An 18,217-nucleotide genomic window follows, 5' to 3' on the forward strand; every position below is an offset into this window, starting at 1 on the left:
ATTGCTCTATTATGTATTATTTTTTATCAACTTTGTCCTTTGTATAAAATGTATATAGTGCTATGGGAAACTCCCAAGAACTAATAAATAAATTATTATTATTATTATTATTAATAAAAATATTTCCTATAATGTAACTATTTACCAATGAGTAATTAAATTTCCGAAGAATTAAACTCTCAAAATCGTGATATTAAAATCGAATCATTTATAGATGAAAATAATAAAACAATAACAGCCCTTCTACGTTAGTACACAAAATCCAAGGAAAGTGAAACTGAAACAGTGAAGTATAAAGATTGAAGACTCATATGGGCAGTTTGGGATCCTTGTGCAGACATAATATTTTACCTCTGTGCCCCAACTAAGCACTGCTAGCGCACTGGATCATTAATCACTATTATCTCGAGGTAATTTTTCTTCGATATAATTTCGTCTGTTTACCCCCGTCGCCTCTCTGGAGTAAGACACATACAGACAAGTTCTTCATAGCCATGCGTATGTACAGAGTAAGGAGTGAAGAGGTGTACTGGTGCTGAAAAACTCTACTCGGCATTCTTGAGCGCGTTGCCAACGTAATTCGTTTCCCCCGTCGGACGTTGAGTATGCCGCGTTAAATAATCGCGACCCCGAGGCTCGTCGGCTCTTCCTTCACATTCAATATCAGTACTCGTTACTCTCCACTGGATAAAATCCTACGAGGGTGCTTTAATATTAATATATTTGCCAAGCTAAGTAATTTTACACATCTATTATTATAATTACAGTATTTCTGTAGTTTTACTTTAAATATTAAATTACAATATTAAGTACGCATATTTTCATAATTATTTTTTTATAATAATAAAAACTAATGACCAATAACGCTAGCATTAAAATTATTACTGTGAAATATTTGCACAACTTTGAAGTAATAATGTAAATGTGAATTGTGAACCCTTTTTTCAGCCTCTTGTTTTTACGCTTTAAACACTAATTCCTGTCCGAGCACTTCACTTATATTGTAAGCAAGTTTATTTACACAATTAATGCTGGTACTCAGTGTCGTCTTCGTTCTCCTCATCGTCGCGAGTCACGAGTATTATGTTTGAGAGCCAACAAAAAAAAACCTCCTTTCGCTCTGCCCCCTTCCCCCTAACGTATGTTAATTTATATTGAGGCGCTAATTCCCCAGCAAGGAGCCACTGAGGGCTCTTGACGTATTACTATGCAAAGAAGCTAAATAAATTTAAAAAGTTGCCAAAAAAAACCTCCGTATAAATTACAAATAACAAATAAATCTGTAAGACAAAATGAAAGGTCTTGATGATTGTAACATCGAGATGAGCTTATTCCTTTAAAAACGTCAATATTTAAGAAATTACAGTGCAATTTAATAAAATTCACAAGTCACGGCAGTCATATATAGTGACTGCAAGGTTGCTAGTTTATAATTTTTCAATTAATTAGACAAATTTTATTCAAATAAATTTTTACTACTACTTAAATTTACTTACACTAATAAAAAAATTAAATTTATTTAAAAAAAAAATCTTGAGTAAAAAAACTAATTTCAAAAGATTTAATTTTTTAATTCTAAAACAATTTTTTAGTTAATTAATTTTTCTGTGTGCTTAAATTCTTAAAAATAATATCTTTGATTTAAAATCTATACTAATAAATGGAAAGCCGGTTTTTTTGTTCGGTTATACTGCGAGAACTACTGAACCGATCGGAATAATACTTATCCCATAAGATGCAGCGTGTTTCGGAGAAGGTTTTAGTACATGATATGGTGGTGATTACTTATCCGGAAGCTATATTTTTTTTACTTAGAAATAATGAATTTTTATTGTAACTAAATTTATTCTATTCGATTGTCATTTGTTTAAAATAAATTTTTTAATTCTATTGGTTATGTTTATATACTAGCCAGATTTCTTCACTTATGAGACCTGCAATTTCTTTAACTGAAACTTTCAATGCTCATTACAAATTTTTTTTTTCATATCAATTATTATTAATTTTTGTAAGAAAGACACGGGAATGTTATAATGATTGCACATTGAAAGTTACAATGAATATTAGCTAGAATAATTACATGGATAAAAGGTGCATGCCAATTCGATAGAATTTGGAATCTGTGCAAGTCAAAACAATATTCTAATTAAATTTGAAGTCCAGATCTAAAATCTATATTAATAAATGGTGAGCCGGTTTCTTTGTTCGGTTATAGTGCGAAAACTACTGAATTGATCGGAATAATACTTATCCCATAAGATGCAGCGTGCTTCGGAGAAGGTTTGAGTATATGACATGTTGGTGATTACTTATCCGGAAGCTATATTTTTTTTACTTAGAAATAATGAATTTTTATTGTAACTAAATTTATTCTATTCGATTGTCATTTTTTTAAAATAAATTTTTTAATTCTATTGGTTATGTTTATATACTAGGCAGATTTCTTCACTTATGAGACCTGCAATTTCTTTAACTGAAACTTTCAATACTTATTACAAATTTTTTTTTTTCATATCAATTATTATTAATTTTTGTAAGAAAGACACGGGAATGTTATAATGATTGCACATTGAAAGTTACAATGAATATTAGCTAGAATAATTACATGGATAAAAAGTGCATGCCAATTCGATAGAATTTGGAATCTGTGCAAGTCAAAACAATACTCTAATTAAATTTCAAGTCTAGATCTAAAATCTATATTAATAAATGGTGAGCCGGTTTCTTTGTTCGGTTATAGTGCGAAAACTACTGAATTGATCGGAATAATACTTATCCCATAAGATGCAGCGTGTTTCGGAGAAGGTTTTAGTACATGATATGGTGGTGATTACTTATCCGGAAGCTATATTTTTTTGACTTAGAAATAATAAATTTTTATTGTAACTAAATTTATTCTATTCGATTGTCATTTGTTTAAAATAAATTTTTTAATTCTATTGGTTATGTTTATATACTAGGCAGATTTCTTCACTTATGAGACCTGCAATTTCTTTAACTGAAACTTTCAATGCTCATTACAAATTTTTTTTTTCATATCAATTATTATTAATTTTTGTAAGAAAGACACGGGAATGTTATAATGATTGCACATTGAAAGTTACAATGAATATTAGCTAGAATAATTATACACTGATAGAAGGATTTATTTGTATTAAATAATATTTGTTAATAGCTAACAAATCATTTATTAGAGACCATTTTTTAATATTAAATAAATATTTCTTAGTATTTAAAATGATTTGTTTGTATTTAATAAATCTGATATTCATTTATTAAATATTAATAAATCTTTTTAAATACTAAGAAATATTTGTTAAGGACTAACAAATGGCTTCAAATAAATGATTTGTTAAATATTAACAAATCTTTTTAACTATAAACAAATCCTTCTATCAGTGTATGGATAAAAGGTGCATGCCAATTCGATAGAATTGGGAATCTGTGCAAGTCAAAACAATACTCTAATTAAATTTCAAGTCTTGATCTAAAAATGCAATTCTATAATGCGCTCAGCGGAGCGAGCGAGTAACAGCTAGTGAAATAATAATTAACATTTTAATAAAAATTGTAGTAAAAATAAATAAATCATCAAAAAAAAGACACTTCAACCTCATCAAAGTAACCTGACTACTTTAAAGCAATGAATAAATTTAAAAAGTTGCCAAAAAAAACCTCCGTATAAATAACAAATAACAAATAAATCTGTAAAACAACGAAGCATGATTGAAATTTACAAATCCCAAGAGTTTATCCTTTGCGATTATAATTATTGGGCAGTGTCGATGGCACGTGTGTGGAATCACACTCATAAATTCAGAGAGTCAACTTTAATGCAAGATCAATCGCGAATAATAATAATTCTGTTGGAAATTTATTTTAGTTTTTAATTTTTTTTCAATATTTTAATTTTTTTTTCATCTCAAATATTTTTATTAAAAGTATTTTATGATTTTTTAACTTCTTAAGTTACTTTAATGTAAAGATTTTAAATCTATATTAATATTTCAAGCTAGTGAAAAATTATTGTAAAAATTAAGAAATTAAACAACTGAATCATTTTAATTTAAATTACAATGCATTGATATCAAGGAAGAAAAAAAATGACGAAGACGCTAACTAATGTATAAGTCACGGCATCTAGCGGCAAAGTCCCGAAATAGATGGAGCGGGTCAGACGGCAGCGTAATAACTGCTACTACTACTTACTTATATTTAACTCGTATTGCTATCGCTATTAAAAGCTATACTAATACACTATGTAAGTGATGGAGCAACAGAACGCTCCAGACGAGAGGCAATCTTCCCTAATTAACACATTTAAACTAATCAAAGTCGGTTGGGTCATTCCTATTTAGTAAGAACCCACTCGCTTAGATTTAACAACCATTCCTTTCTTAGATTAATTCTAATTATTTATTATACACAGCAAGCAGTGGGCAGACACACTCTAAAATCATAGATAATTTTTAGATTTTATTTTATTACTCTTAAAAATTTTTTGAATTTTTTTAACTTCTTAAAATATTAAAATTTGAAGTTCTATGTCGAGTTTACTGAAAAATTTATTAATTTTACTAATTTTTGTGTATATATGTCTTAAGAATAAATTTTTTAAATATTTAAAATTAAATAATAAAATTTCATTGAAATTTTAAATAAATTTTTGTATTCTTAAAATAAATTGGTAAAATTTTAAAGAAAATTTTTTATTCAAACGTCAATTTTGTAAAATTATATGCCCTTTTATTATTATTATTGATACTATTTGTCATTTTTAAAGATGAAAAATTTTTTTTATAAATTTTTATTACCATAAAAATTATTAAAAAAAATATAATTATATTCACAAAAATTTTTTTCTAAAAATTTTGGGAAGAAACTACTTTTTTTTACTAAAAGATACAAAGCTTCAGCGTTTTAATTTAGCCCTAAATATAAAGAAGTAATAAAACGAATGAATTGTTCTCCTTTTCTACTTTTTTGTGACTTGTTTTAAATTCAAAGGAAATTTTTAATTCAATTGAATTCAAGTCTATTTAAATACATTTTTTGTTTTACGTAATACAGTAAAAGAACGGAGGAATACATTAAAGTTACGAGAGAATGAGAAATGGAGTTTGAGATGAATATAATTGTTATGTAAAAGTAAGAAGTAAGAAGCCTTTGCTGATGTCGCGTTCTCGAGATTCTTCCAGTCGTCAAATATATTTGTTTTTATTTTTATTTTTGTATAATATATAATAGCCGTGATGTTTGTGCCGTGGAGCGAGTGCTCGAGTAAAGATCACCGGTACGATGTGCGATCTGACCTGAGATAGGAGATAGTGGAGCCAAAGTTGCATTGAGGATGACTCTGGACTCTGGTTGATACATTCGCGCGTGTTTAACACGTGCCTAGTTAAATTTTTGTGACATTTTTATGAGTACAACTTAAGCTTTAATTTAATAAAAATTCCCAGAATTTTTTTTTTTAGGAAATTTTATGGCGATTTTTAAATAAGTTGGCAACTTTGACAGCTTAGTCAATCAAAATTTTAATTTTTTATCAAATTTCGAAGCTCTAATGTCATTTTTCTTTACAAAAAAGAAAGAAAAATATCAAAATTTCATTTTAGACTTTAAATTGAACTTGAAAAAATTATTAAAAAAAAAAATATTTTCATAAATTTAATTTTAAATATAAATTTTGACAATTTCAAATGAAATTTTTACCAGAGTTGCAAAAATTTTTCTGATGATCAATTTTTAGTAAAATTCATAATTAAATTATGAATATTTGATTAAAAATTATTTTTTAATTATTAATTTAAATATTTTTTAATATTTAATATTTAAATCAATAAAAATTATTGATTTAAAATCAAAATTATTCTTAAAATTCATCAAGAAAATTAATTAATTATTTCTTATTTAATAAATAATTTAAGATCTTTAATTAACACCTTAGTTAAAAAAAATTAATAATTTTATTTTTTAATAAATTCTTCACTCAAAAAAATTCATATTAATATAAAATAAATTCTAAATTAAAAAAATAATGAATAATTTTAATAATTCCAGTGATAAATTGTATTTGAAATAACAATGGTAGCTTTTTTTGATTAAATATTTGGGATTTAAATAATCTTAATAAAATTTTAAATAAATTTCAAAAAATAAAAAATTCTGATATGAATTTTAATAAAATCTTTATCTTTCCCTCTAAAAAAAATTTTTTTTAATTTATCTGCCGACTTTTATATTTATAAAATATGAAGAATATAAATATAATTAAATATAACTGAAGTAATATCGTACGTTCGGCGCCATCTGTGTATGCACATATGGACTACGCACATGGTGGACTGTGGTCTGAGCAGCCTGTCGCTGTTATATCCATATACCAGTCAGTATAGCCACTATAGAGACTGCAGAGTGCGGTGTAGGTAGTTTGAACGAGCTTCTGCTCTAAGCGGTCTTTATTCTTCATTCTATCGGTCGATGAGTGCTCGGGCACGACAAAAATAAAAAACATTCACAAAAACCGCTGAACTTTTTTCCGTGACACTTGTTTTACCGTTAACAGTTACGTAATTGATAGACAAGTTCGGTACTACTGATTTTTTTTTGTAATTTAAAGAAAATTTCGCGCTTTCTTATCGTTGAAGCGTAATTGAAGCACCAAGACCAATAATAATAATAATAAATTATTAGTTTAGGCTGACGTCGATTTATTAATAGAACTTTTTATAATTTCTTATAATATAAATTGAATTTCTCGGCGGCTCGGGATGTTATTAACTCGAAAAAGCCAAGTATACCTTACTTAGCTTAGTATAGGTAGTAATAGAGAAAAATGGTGAGGAGAAAGGCGGCTCGGAGACGCCCGGAAGGTCTTTTCATCCGGATAAATATTTGAAACGTCTCCTGACAGTCTTGAGAGGTTCATTAAGCAGGATTACCAACGAGCGACGACTACTCATATCGGCGACTTAGAATTCTCACCGTGACGCATGAATCAAAGTATTCGAGTCTTGATTCAAATGGAACGAATTAGTTGGTTCTTGTACCACCCTCCAATGTCTTCGAATTCGAAGTCTTAAGCCACCAGAATAAGAACCAAAAGCTTCCACACCTCTACCTCTACCTCTACCCATTCACTCCATTCATTATTCCGAACTATACCCCTGACTCTTATCTGTCGCACACACTGACACATTTTCCTGCTTGATCTGTTGAATTAGTACTTATACTTCAGACTCGACATCATTCTCGAGATAGTCTATCATTTTATCGTAATTTATTATCTATCTAAGTTGATTCATAGTGACAACTTTGAATCGTTATTTAAATTTTAGAATTTGAATTATAAATAGTATCAATTATTAATGAGATGATATTAAAGAGTGATTTAATTACTTAACAAACATTATTTTTTCCATGCGAGGTTGAAAAATTGTCCTGAAACAAAAAAAAAATTTTTTATTTAATTTTTTTCATACTTATACACCTTATTATTATTTGAAATTATTAATTTGTTTAGTTTTTTTTTTTTATTAATTAGAAATTGAGAAAATTAAAAACTAATTTTTTATTCTAATAAAAATTTGATAATTTATTTACTTTTTTATTTATTCAATTTTTATGTCAAGGCAAAATAGCCGAATGACAATAATATACATAATTTTTATAATAAAGTACACGTATAACAATATTAAATATATAAGACCAACATCATCATATTTTAAGGAAGTTAATAATTTTAAATGATTAAATAATATAGTTGCAAAATTCAATAGTACTGTACTATCTAAAAGAATGAAAACAACAATAGAATCAAAGAAGAATATTTAAAAGCTAATTGTTTCAATGGTAACATATTAAATACTTTAGTAATTTAGAAAGCAAATTTTTTTTATTTTAAATTTTTAAATGGCCTGTTTATTTATAGTACATTGTCTCATTTAGATAATAAAATATTAGCAGAAAATTTCTTAATTGTAAATTCAGATTATTAATCTATATTATTAAGAGAATAAGCGAAATTTGGTGGTCAGTGTATTTATATAATAAAATGGGGTTTTATGGTTAAATTTGGTATCGTTGGAAAAGTCTTAACCAAAAGTTGGGCCTTTTTATTGTTTTATATGCTTTTCTAAAATAGTTTATTTATTATGATAAGTTTTTGAAGTAGTTATAAATAGATTCAAATTTAGCGATAAACAAAATTTGTTGTATGTCAAAAATTAATTTATATAATTAAGAGACTAAGAAAAATTTAGTAACGGATATGTCTTTATCGTAAATTGCGTTTGATATTTTTTAGCGATAGTTATTTATGATTTAAATAATTGAGAGAGAAAGGAAAATTTTGTGACGAACATATTATTATTATTAAAGAAATTTTTATAGTTTAATTTGGTATAATCAGAAAGATCGAGACAAGAATTAGTGCCTTTTGTTTTTATATATTTTTTAGTAATCAATTTTTTATGTTAGGGGACGGACGGGCAAGACGGAGAGGGCGGGTAAAATGAATAATCGTTTTAAATCGCTGGTCGGTCGATAGAAACATTTTAGACAGCAATCTATCAATCTATTATGTAACTACACTTACCGTTATCGATAAAGCATTAGTTTTGCATACTTGTGGGAATTTTTTTTATAAATATTGAAATTTAGGAAAAAAAAAATTTTTAAATCGTAAGTATACAGTACTTAGTTTAATGTTGTTAAGGACGATGCAGATTTGATTTTTTTTCTTCATATTCAGGACGCGGTTGATATTTTTGCGACGATTGTTTTGATTGAAATGTATTTTCCAATCAGTATTCGTTTTACGCGACCTGAGTATTCATTTTGCCCGCCCTGGTAGGGCAAAACGGATAATGTTGACTTTTTTTTTTTTTTAATTTCGAAGAATTTCTTTGCTATTATTTTTATTTTACTTTAATTATAAACTTGAATTACCCAAAAAATTATTAGCCAAAGTTAAGAATGGATATGATTATAATATATATTTGTTATTTCATTTTTAAATTAACATATCCGTTTTGCCCGTCCTTCCCCTAAGTTTTTGGAGGAGTTTTTGATAGTTTTTTGGTTCTATAAATTTGTTCGGTCACATTTATCCATTAAATTATTTGTAATTAATCCTGTGATAGCACAATTATTTTTAAAGTTTATTTAAAAAGTACCCAAACTATTAGTGTGATTATAAATATAAAAAAAATCATTAAGCCAAAGTTTTTTTATTCATAATTCGTAAATCTCAGCAGTCGCATAGTGACTGCAGGTTGCTAGTTTATAATTATTCAATTAATTAGACAAATTTAATTAAAATAAATTTTTACTACTGCTTAAATTTACTGAAACTGATAAAAAAATTAAATTGATTTAAAAGAAAAAATCTTGAATAAAAAAAAACTAATTTCTAAAGATTTAATTGTTTAGTTAAATAATTTTTCTGCGTGATCAAACTCTTCAAAATAATATCATTGATTTAAAATAAAATAATGATTAACATTTTAATCGCTCAAAATTGAAGTACAAATAAATAAATCGTCAAAAAACAGACACCTAAGCCTCATAAAAGTAACCTGACTACTTTAAAGCAATATCAATCTTGAACCAAAAGATTTACTACCACAAATTCGAGACATAAGCGTCATAAACCCTTCAGGTATCATTTAATCGAGAATATCTTACAGTCTATAACATGATGAGAGCGTCAAGCCAACAGCAGTTGAGGATGATGTATGCATTGAAAACTATTAAGCATTAAGTATTAAAGTACCCAGATTGCATTACCTCCCTCGCAGCTCACAAGTTGCCAGGACATACATGTGTTCGCCATAATGCCTCGTTTCCTGGAACCACGACTGCCGAGACTGAAGTAAGTCGGGAGGACCTCGACAACGAGGAGCGAGGATTCGCTTAAGCAAAATTGCCACTATTATTCTTATTATATTTTATTTATTATACGCGCCAACCTTAATCCAACCTGGCGGCCTCGATATTGCAACCAGCACGACATTTCTTCGGGCGTGTACAGCCCGGATGTGCAATGCCGATAAGGTTATTCCCTTTATTCCCTCGAATAAATGTATTTTATGATAACGTCGATGAAGTAAAATGTAACTGCAAAAATTATCCTTATCAAAGAGATAAATCTGCACGATACATTGTACAGAGTATTTTATACATGGACATTCGTACATACAAATACATAGATATATTTACTTTTAAAATAACAATAATAACTATATATATTTTTTTACAATTGTAAATTGACTATGTTTACAATTGTTATTGGCTATCTAGTCTAATGCACAATTTTCTCTAATTATTTATAATTTTTGTTAGCCTGTATTCCCTCCGGACATAAACAATTTTTCATTCCTATTTTAAATTTTTCATTAGAGATAAATTCAACTGAAAATGTTGTAATAAATATTGTAAAAATTGTAAAAATCATCAGGCGTTAAAAATGTATAGACGGAAGGTCAAGAAAATTAACATCATACTATATTCAGAATTGAGTTTGTCATTAAGAGGTAACTGAATAGTAATTCTGGACAGTGTCTCGGATAGCTTAAGGGAAGAGCAGTTGGCGCGATACCAAAAGATCCAGGTTCGATTCCTGGTCTGGGCCGTCCGAATTATTTTTTCAGTTGAGTTTATCTCTAATGACAAGTTTAAAATAAGAATGAAAAATTGTTTATGTCTGGAGGGAATACAGGCTAATAAAAATTTATAAATAATTAGAGAAAATTGTGCAATGGACTAGATAGCCAATAACAATTGTAAACATAGTCAATTTAAAATTGTAAAAAAATATATATAAAAATACAGACTAGTATTTAGAAATAAAAATATTGTAAAAATTGTAATAATAACTATCTTACTTTTTAGATAATGAATGCTAGCTTTAATGCTTGTACAGATATGTAATAAGATGATGCTACGCTCTGTTATGGTATTTTACATCTTTACTTTACTTAGAACATACATATGATCCGCTCAAATCGGTAGTACACCTTTTCAAGCATCATTTATTTTCAATCGACACGATTTTGTAACTAAAATATTTTTTAATGTAGCTTGATATACACATATATTTTTTTTTATATCACCATATACAGTACCGACGGAAAATTTTCGGACAACCTTCTTGTTTACTTTTTAATTTAAATATGATACATAAACAAATTAACTTGATCTATAAAGAAAATGCTATTTTATTTTACAAAGTGTGCACTGATAGAAGGATTTATTTGTACACTGAGAAAAAAAAATACTTTTGCTCAATTAACAATTTCTTGGCTCAAGAAACTCGCTGATGATAAAATATTCTATTATTATTAATTATTAATTTCTGAAGAGAAGAACATCAATATTTATCTTTGGATAATAGATGAACAAAAGAATAGCTTTATTTAAATTAAGTAAACATTGTTTTAATCAATTTAACAAATTCTTGAGCTAAGAATATATATTTTTGAAAATTTTCAAGAACATAAATTCTTGTATCAAGAAAATTTTCTTAAGAAAAGTATTTTTTTTTCTCAGTGTATTACAAAATATTAGTTGATAGTCAACAAATCATTTATTAGAGACCACTTTTTGATGTTAAACAAATATTTATTAGTATTTAAAATGATTTATTTGTATTTAAGAAATCTGATATTCATTTATTAAATATTAATAAATCTTTTTAAATACTAAGAAATATTTGTTAAGGATTAAAAATTGATCTCTAATAAATGATTTGTTAAATATTAACAAATATTTTTAACTATAAACAAATCCTTCTGTCAGTGTACGATCGTGTCATTGACTTTCTTCTTGATTTATTATAATTTTAATAATCGTTTTAATAAATTTTAATTTTGTCCGGAAACTTTCTGTCGGTAGTTATGTCCTTATATGTCTTTATACGCTGAAAAAAAAATTAACTTGATTCAAGAGAAAAATTTTTGAACCAAGAATATAATTTTGAAGAGGGTAATTGTCTTGAATCAAAACAAAAAATTCTTGAATCAAGTAAAATTTCCTTAAAACAAGAAAAATTTTCTTAAATTAAGAATTTTTCTACTTTAATCAAAAATATTAAGTTCTTCAAAATTATATACTTAATTCAAGAACATTTTTTTTTCTGTGGATGTAAATTAGAACATATGAAAAAAATTCTTTGGTCAAAAATAAAATTTGAAAGCAACATTTAAGACTTAAGTGCTAAAATTATACTAACAATAATTTAAATGAATTAAAAAAAATCTATGAGTTAAATTTTTTTAATTAAATTAATAATAATAATACTAAAAATAATTATAATAATAATAATAATAGTACGTAAAAGTACAGTTTCATAACTGCAAGTACTAGAGTAATATAAATTTATAAGCGAACATCCTTTAAAAAATCGTCTCGGTTCATTAGCGATCCGCATCATATAATATAACATAAAATAATATGAAATGGTATTTTTCACTTATACAAAATATATATATTATACACACTCTAATTTTTTTTCCTTATTCTGCGGCGTGTTTTTCCACTGGTCTTATTTCCTCGGCATCGAGTCTTTTTCTTCACGCACCATTTTTCTTTCCCAATTCTTTCACACTTACGCGCTCCCCCGTTCTATTTTATTTCATTCTTTTGTGTACAAACGCTCGCGAAAGAGCCCCACGAATTTTTATCCGCGAAGAAAATAAGAAAAGTTTAAATCCTCTCAAAGACAACTGCAGAGACAGTATTGAGACTGAAGAGGGTCCGCAATCGGTTCGAGATTCATGCTTGAGCAGTATGCAAAGTGAATTTTTTTATAAGTAAATCAATACGTGTGCTTTTAATTAAATATTTTTACTTTAATGTGCTTAAGGTTTTTGCTCAAGGTGAGACACAATAAATTTATGACATAGTCAATTTATGATAAGTATTTAGGCTGTATTCAAAAATGCTCTCTCTCTCGAGATACATGATTAAGAAATTACCTTGTATCTTGTGAAATATTGACATTTTTAAAGATATAAGCTCATCCCGATATTACACTCATTAAGACCTTTCATTTGAGTACCAACATCAATTTTTCATATATTTATATATATTATATATATGTATATATGAAAAATATATAAAAATGCATGTAGGTACTCATATGAAAGCTCTTGATGAGTGTAACATCGGGATGAGTTTATATTTTTAAAAACGTCAATAATTAAAAAAGTACAGTGCAATTTAACAGATATCTTGTGAACTATTGACATTTTTAAAGATATAAGCTCATCCCGACATTACACTCATTGAGACCTTTCATTTGAGTACCCACATCAATTTTTTATATATTTCATATATTTATATATTTTATATATATGTATATATAAAAAATATATCAAAAATGCATGTGGGTACTCAAATGAAAGCTCTTGAAGAGTGTAACATCGGGATGAGCTTATATTTTTAAAAACGTCAATAGTTAAAAAAGTACAATGCAATTTAACAAAAGTCATTATTTAATAAAGCAAAATTTTATTTATTAATATTTCACAAGTCAAATAGTGACTTCAAGGTTGCTCGTAATTATTATCAGAAAATAGTAAAATTTTTTATTTTTATTTTTCCGTGTATTACATAATTTTTGAGTAAGAATAATTTCAAAAATTAGTAACTAATTTAATTTGAACGGCAATAATTTATCAAAATAAAACATAAACTTTCACAAAAGAGCGAGCGGTGGGCAATTAATTTAAACAAGTTCCTACTGAACGGTCGAGCGAGCAAAGCAGAGGAGGAGGTCGAGGAATTCCCGAAACCTCGAGTCTAAATTCGAGATCGATCTCATCTCATTTCATCTTTATCCTCGTCCTTATTTGCTTTGCTCGGATTGAAACGAACCCGATACAAAATACGAATCCACAGAATCTAATTAATAACGGATCGGCGCCTAATTCCGTCTGTAACCTCTAGTGAACCCGTGTAGCGATTGTTATCTGGCTCATCCTCCAGCAGTTAACGTCAACTAAAAACGACGTATTAAATAATGTGAAGCGGTCTTCCATCGATCATACGGAGCAAGCTGGACCGAACTGTATAGTAGGCCAGAGATTTAAATTGAAACGTTCGGTTGTGAAACAATAAAGGAAGTGGTCGGTGCGAAATTAAACAAGCCAATATCTCGGACGGGGGACCACCTCAAAGGAACTTTTACACCCGATTGGGCGCCGACCACTCGTTCTGCTCCGAGAGAAATTGCTGTGAGCTACCACTCCGTTTAAAGAGTACAGAGCCAAGGGGTTGCAAGAATTTCTAATAACGAACGTCCCACCGCAGCCTCACTCGCTTCTATGTCGACCTTCAAACTATTTTCAATGAGTATGCACCGTTAAATGTTGGGATTGACATGCTTAGAGTAGTATGCCATTGCATGTACTTAGTTTTCGATAAGATTGATCTCGTTTTTTGAGATAAGGCACGAGTGTTGAGTTGAGTACCGATTTAATTTAATTGAAGCATTTTTTTTTTTTTTTTTTTTCAAGGTTTTGCATATTTAATTTAATTTATTTTTATTTAAAAAGATTTTATACAGCGTGAAGTAATTGAATTATTGTTAAATATTTGATTTTTATTAAAATAAAATGAGAAAAATTTTTAAATAAAAAGTAGTTTTATTTTTTTTTACTTAATAAATTTTAATAAAGAAAATTTTAGAAAATTAAAATTAAATTTAATAAATATATTTAAAAATTTTAATGAAATATTTTAAAAATTTAAATTCAATTTAAAAAATAAATTTTTTAAATTGTAATTAATTTTTTAATGAAACAAAAATAATGATTTTATTATAATTTAATTAAAAATTAATAATTTTTCAAAAATTGAATTTTAGATTAAAATAAAAAATTTCAAATTTATTATTTAAGGGTTCATAGATTTTTTCTTTAATTTTTTTTTTACTTAATAAATTTTAATAAAGAAAATTTTAGGAAATTAAAATTAAATTTAATAAATATATTTAAAAATTTAAATTAAATTTTAAAAATAAATTTTTTAATCGTAATTTATTTTTTAATGAAACAAAAATAATGATTTTATTATAATTTAATTAAAAATTAATAACTTTTCAAAAATTGAATTTTAGATTAAAATAAAAAATTTCAAATTTATTATTTAAGGGTTCATATATATTTTTTTTTTTTTATTTAAAGGAAAAATTTGTCTAATTTTTTTAATTCATTAAAATAAAATTTATTTAAAAAATAAAAATTTTACTTATAAAAATAAAATAGAAAATAGTTATTATTTTTGAGACGTAAATAATTGATTATTAATGTAGACTTACATAGCAAATTTTTGCTAGTGAATAAAATGAGCAAACAAGCTTCAAAAGAGGCTTCTGTGGCTGAATAAAATTGCTTATTGGTCCTCATTTGCTTAGCGCGTTCTTTTTGATTCTGACTTTATCTCAATCCCTTAACTTTTCATTTTATAAAAATTCTCATTCCTCAGTTTGTAGATTAGATTCGTTTCTTCTTGGAGGCTTTTTCCTCTTCCTCAAGTGTATTCGTGTTAGTTTTATTGGAGTCTTTGTCTTTCTTCCTCGTCTCGGCATTATCATCGAGGACGATCGGAACCGATTAGACCCGCATCCATTCTTACGTTTCGACGATTGTAACACGAGAATCAAATCAACCCGCCAGTCGGCGGGATAGTATTATAGAAGTAGTCTCTGCTCTTTCTCGCTATCACACGCCGGATGTAAATAAAACCAGTCGAAAAGCAGTCTCTTGAATGATTTTAATCAACCGTTCTTTGGGATACGTTTGTGGACTCAAATTCAATTTCAAGGCATTATTTTCAATTGACCTAATCCATAGCCCCCCTCATAGATAGATATACATACTCTTCATCCTCATCCTTGCCCCTATATCTACACTATCCCTTTTTCTTTTCATTCCCGTTCGCTTAAAGTCTAACGAACCACTTGAAATTTATAATGTTACTAAAATATTTTTTGAACATCTCTACTTTCCTTCAGATGTACCGACAAAGCCGAGAAAATTTTATTCACTAGACAAACTACCATAAAATTACTTACAAATATAATAATAATAATAATTTATTGATTGATAATAAAAATTAATTATAATTTTGATTTAAAAAAGTTGCTTTACACATCAGTAAAAAATTTTACGTCAAAAAACTCAGTGTTAAAAATTTTTGTGTTAAATATTTAACACTTTTATATTAATATAAAATATTTAATATAAAAATTTTTAGATATATATAAGAATTTTTTCTTGAATTTTAATTTCTTGTCTTCAGAAATTTTTACCTTCGATCGGTAAAAAATTTTATTTAATTCAAAGAAAATTATCTTTTATCAATAAAGAAAATTTTTTACTGTCTTTCAAAAAAATCTTTACAAAATTAATCAACTTTAAAAATTTTCGGTTTTTAGTAAAGGTATTAGTAAATATTTTATTCAAAATTGCAGAGAAATTATTTCAAAAAATTAAATTTTTATTTTAACACAATTTGAAAAGTATTCAAGCATTTTTTGATGATATAGAAAGTAGCAAAATGTGAGAAAATTGTTGGTTTTAACGAAATTAGTTAAGCAAATTATTATCAATTACTGATATTTTTTAAATTTTATCAAAATTACTTTGTAGAAAGAAAATTTACACATTAAATTAATAAAAAATTCAATTTTGACGCTATGAACAAATTTTCCAGACACTTTATATTGACAAATTTCATTGGAATAAAATTTTTTATGGAGATTTTTCTTCTTATCGAAAAATTTTAATTTAATAATTCAATTCATAAATATTCAGAATCAAAATGAAATTGTAAAATCATGTTTTACTAAACCACGTGTACTTTAAAACATAATTAAAATGTATACTTTTGTCATTTGGTCATCGCCTTGGCATTAAACTCTATAAATTAAATAAAAAAATAATAATAATAATAAATTTCTTAAATTAATTAATTCTTATAAATTAAATAAAAGAAATAAAAAGAAGCAAAATTTTGAAGAAAACATTCTTCTTAAATTAATTACTTTTTGTTTTAAAGCTCTTAATTTTTAACAGTTTCAATGAAATTAAATAAAATAAAAATACCAAGAACAAGAGCTCGCTATTAAATGAATAGAGATTACCGTATCGCTATCATATCACCGAGTACTAGGACTCTTGGGCCTTTCGGAATAAAGGAAAGACTTTAGCTGACAGGACATAAGCAATTATACTGTTTAATGATGGTATAGAATGAAACATATCCGCTTAGCTAGTTGGTGAGCGCGTTGTTTTGGTAATTACTAGCTAATGCCCGAGCCCGTCATTATGTATCCGCTTTATACGCCGAGGATAAGTCCGACTGGCTGTATAGACTGTAGACTGTAGACTACATATATAGTCCGGCAAAAATAAAAAATCTAAAATAAAATAAAGGGAGCTCTTATTTCTTTTCTTGGCAATTCTCTCAAGGCTGAATTTATAAATGAGAGAGTATTAAGGAAAAAAAAGTTCGGCAAAATGATGAAAAAAATAAATTCGTTTTAGCAACGACCGGGCACACCAGGACGGGCGAAATGAGTAGAGAGTTGAGAGTTTGAGAAGCCAACCGCGGCAATGAATTAAACTGTAATTTTTTAAGTGTCGCGCTCTCCAACCACAAAGACTTTGCTTTTATACCGTAGACTTTGTACCGGCAGTACTATACACTCGCTCTGAGGGAGCAAGAGAAACGCTGACGATGCTGAGATATATAGTAGACGACTAGTAGAATAAAAAAAGCTCCTCGCGAGGACCACGGGGGAGGAAAACAGAGAACAGAGAAGGTGAATGAAGAATAGAGAAAAAAATTTAAAAAAAAATAAAAAGGGCGGGGGGAGGGAAAGTAGATGAAAATAAAAACTAAGTAAAGTAAAAGTACGGGACTTAGCCGTCCGGACGACAGGGTTTTTAATCCGGCAAGTCACCCTGCGTGGAAATCGTTCCGTTTTTAAATTAAAGAAATAATGGAGGATCCGACGACGGTCCAACGGCGAGAAAAGAAATTTCAGAGAGACAAGCGGAAGGGGGTGACGGTAAATGAGTAGAGAGGAGAACGTTAAAGACGGACAAACTCATTTGCACTTAAAAAAATGACGAGCGATAAAACGTAACGTCGCGGGAATTAACGTCGCGAAAGCTAAGAAGATGAAAAAAAAAGGGGAGGGAAA

General features: G+C 27.5%; 1 long non-coding RNA gene across 1 annotated transcript in view; it reads right to left on the reverse strand.

The window, feature by feature from the left end:
• Positions 1-7,405: 7,405 nt before the first annotated feature.
• Positions 7,406-18,217, reverse strand: part of LOC123269273 — a 65,315-nt gene continuing 54,503 nt past the window's right edge. The window contains exon 4 of the long non-coding RNA XR_006510369.1: positions 7,406-7,443. This is a non-coding gene — a long non-coding RNA (uncharacterized LOC123269273). The remainder of the gene's footprint in view (positions 7,444-18,217) is intronic.

This window comes from Cotesia glomerata, linkage group LG7 (assembly GCF_020080835.1).
Source record: "Cotesia glomerata isolate CgM1 linkage group LG7, MPM_Cglom_v2.3, whole genome shotgun sequence".
Classification (NCBI taxonomy): Eukaryota; Metazoa; Arthropoda; class Insecta; order Hymenoptera; family Braconidae; genus Cotesia; species Cotesia glomerata.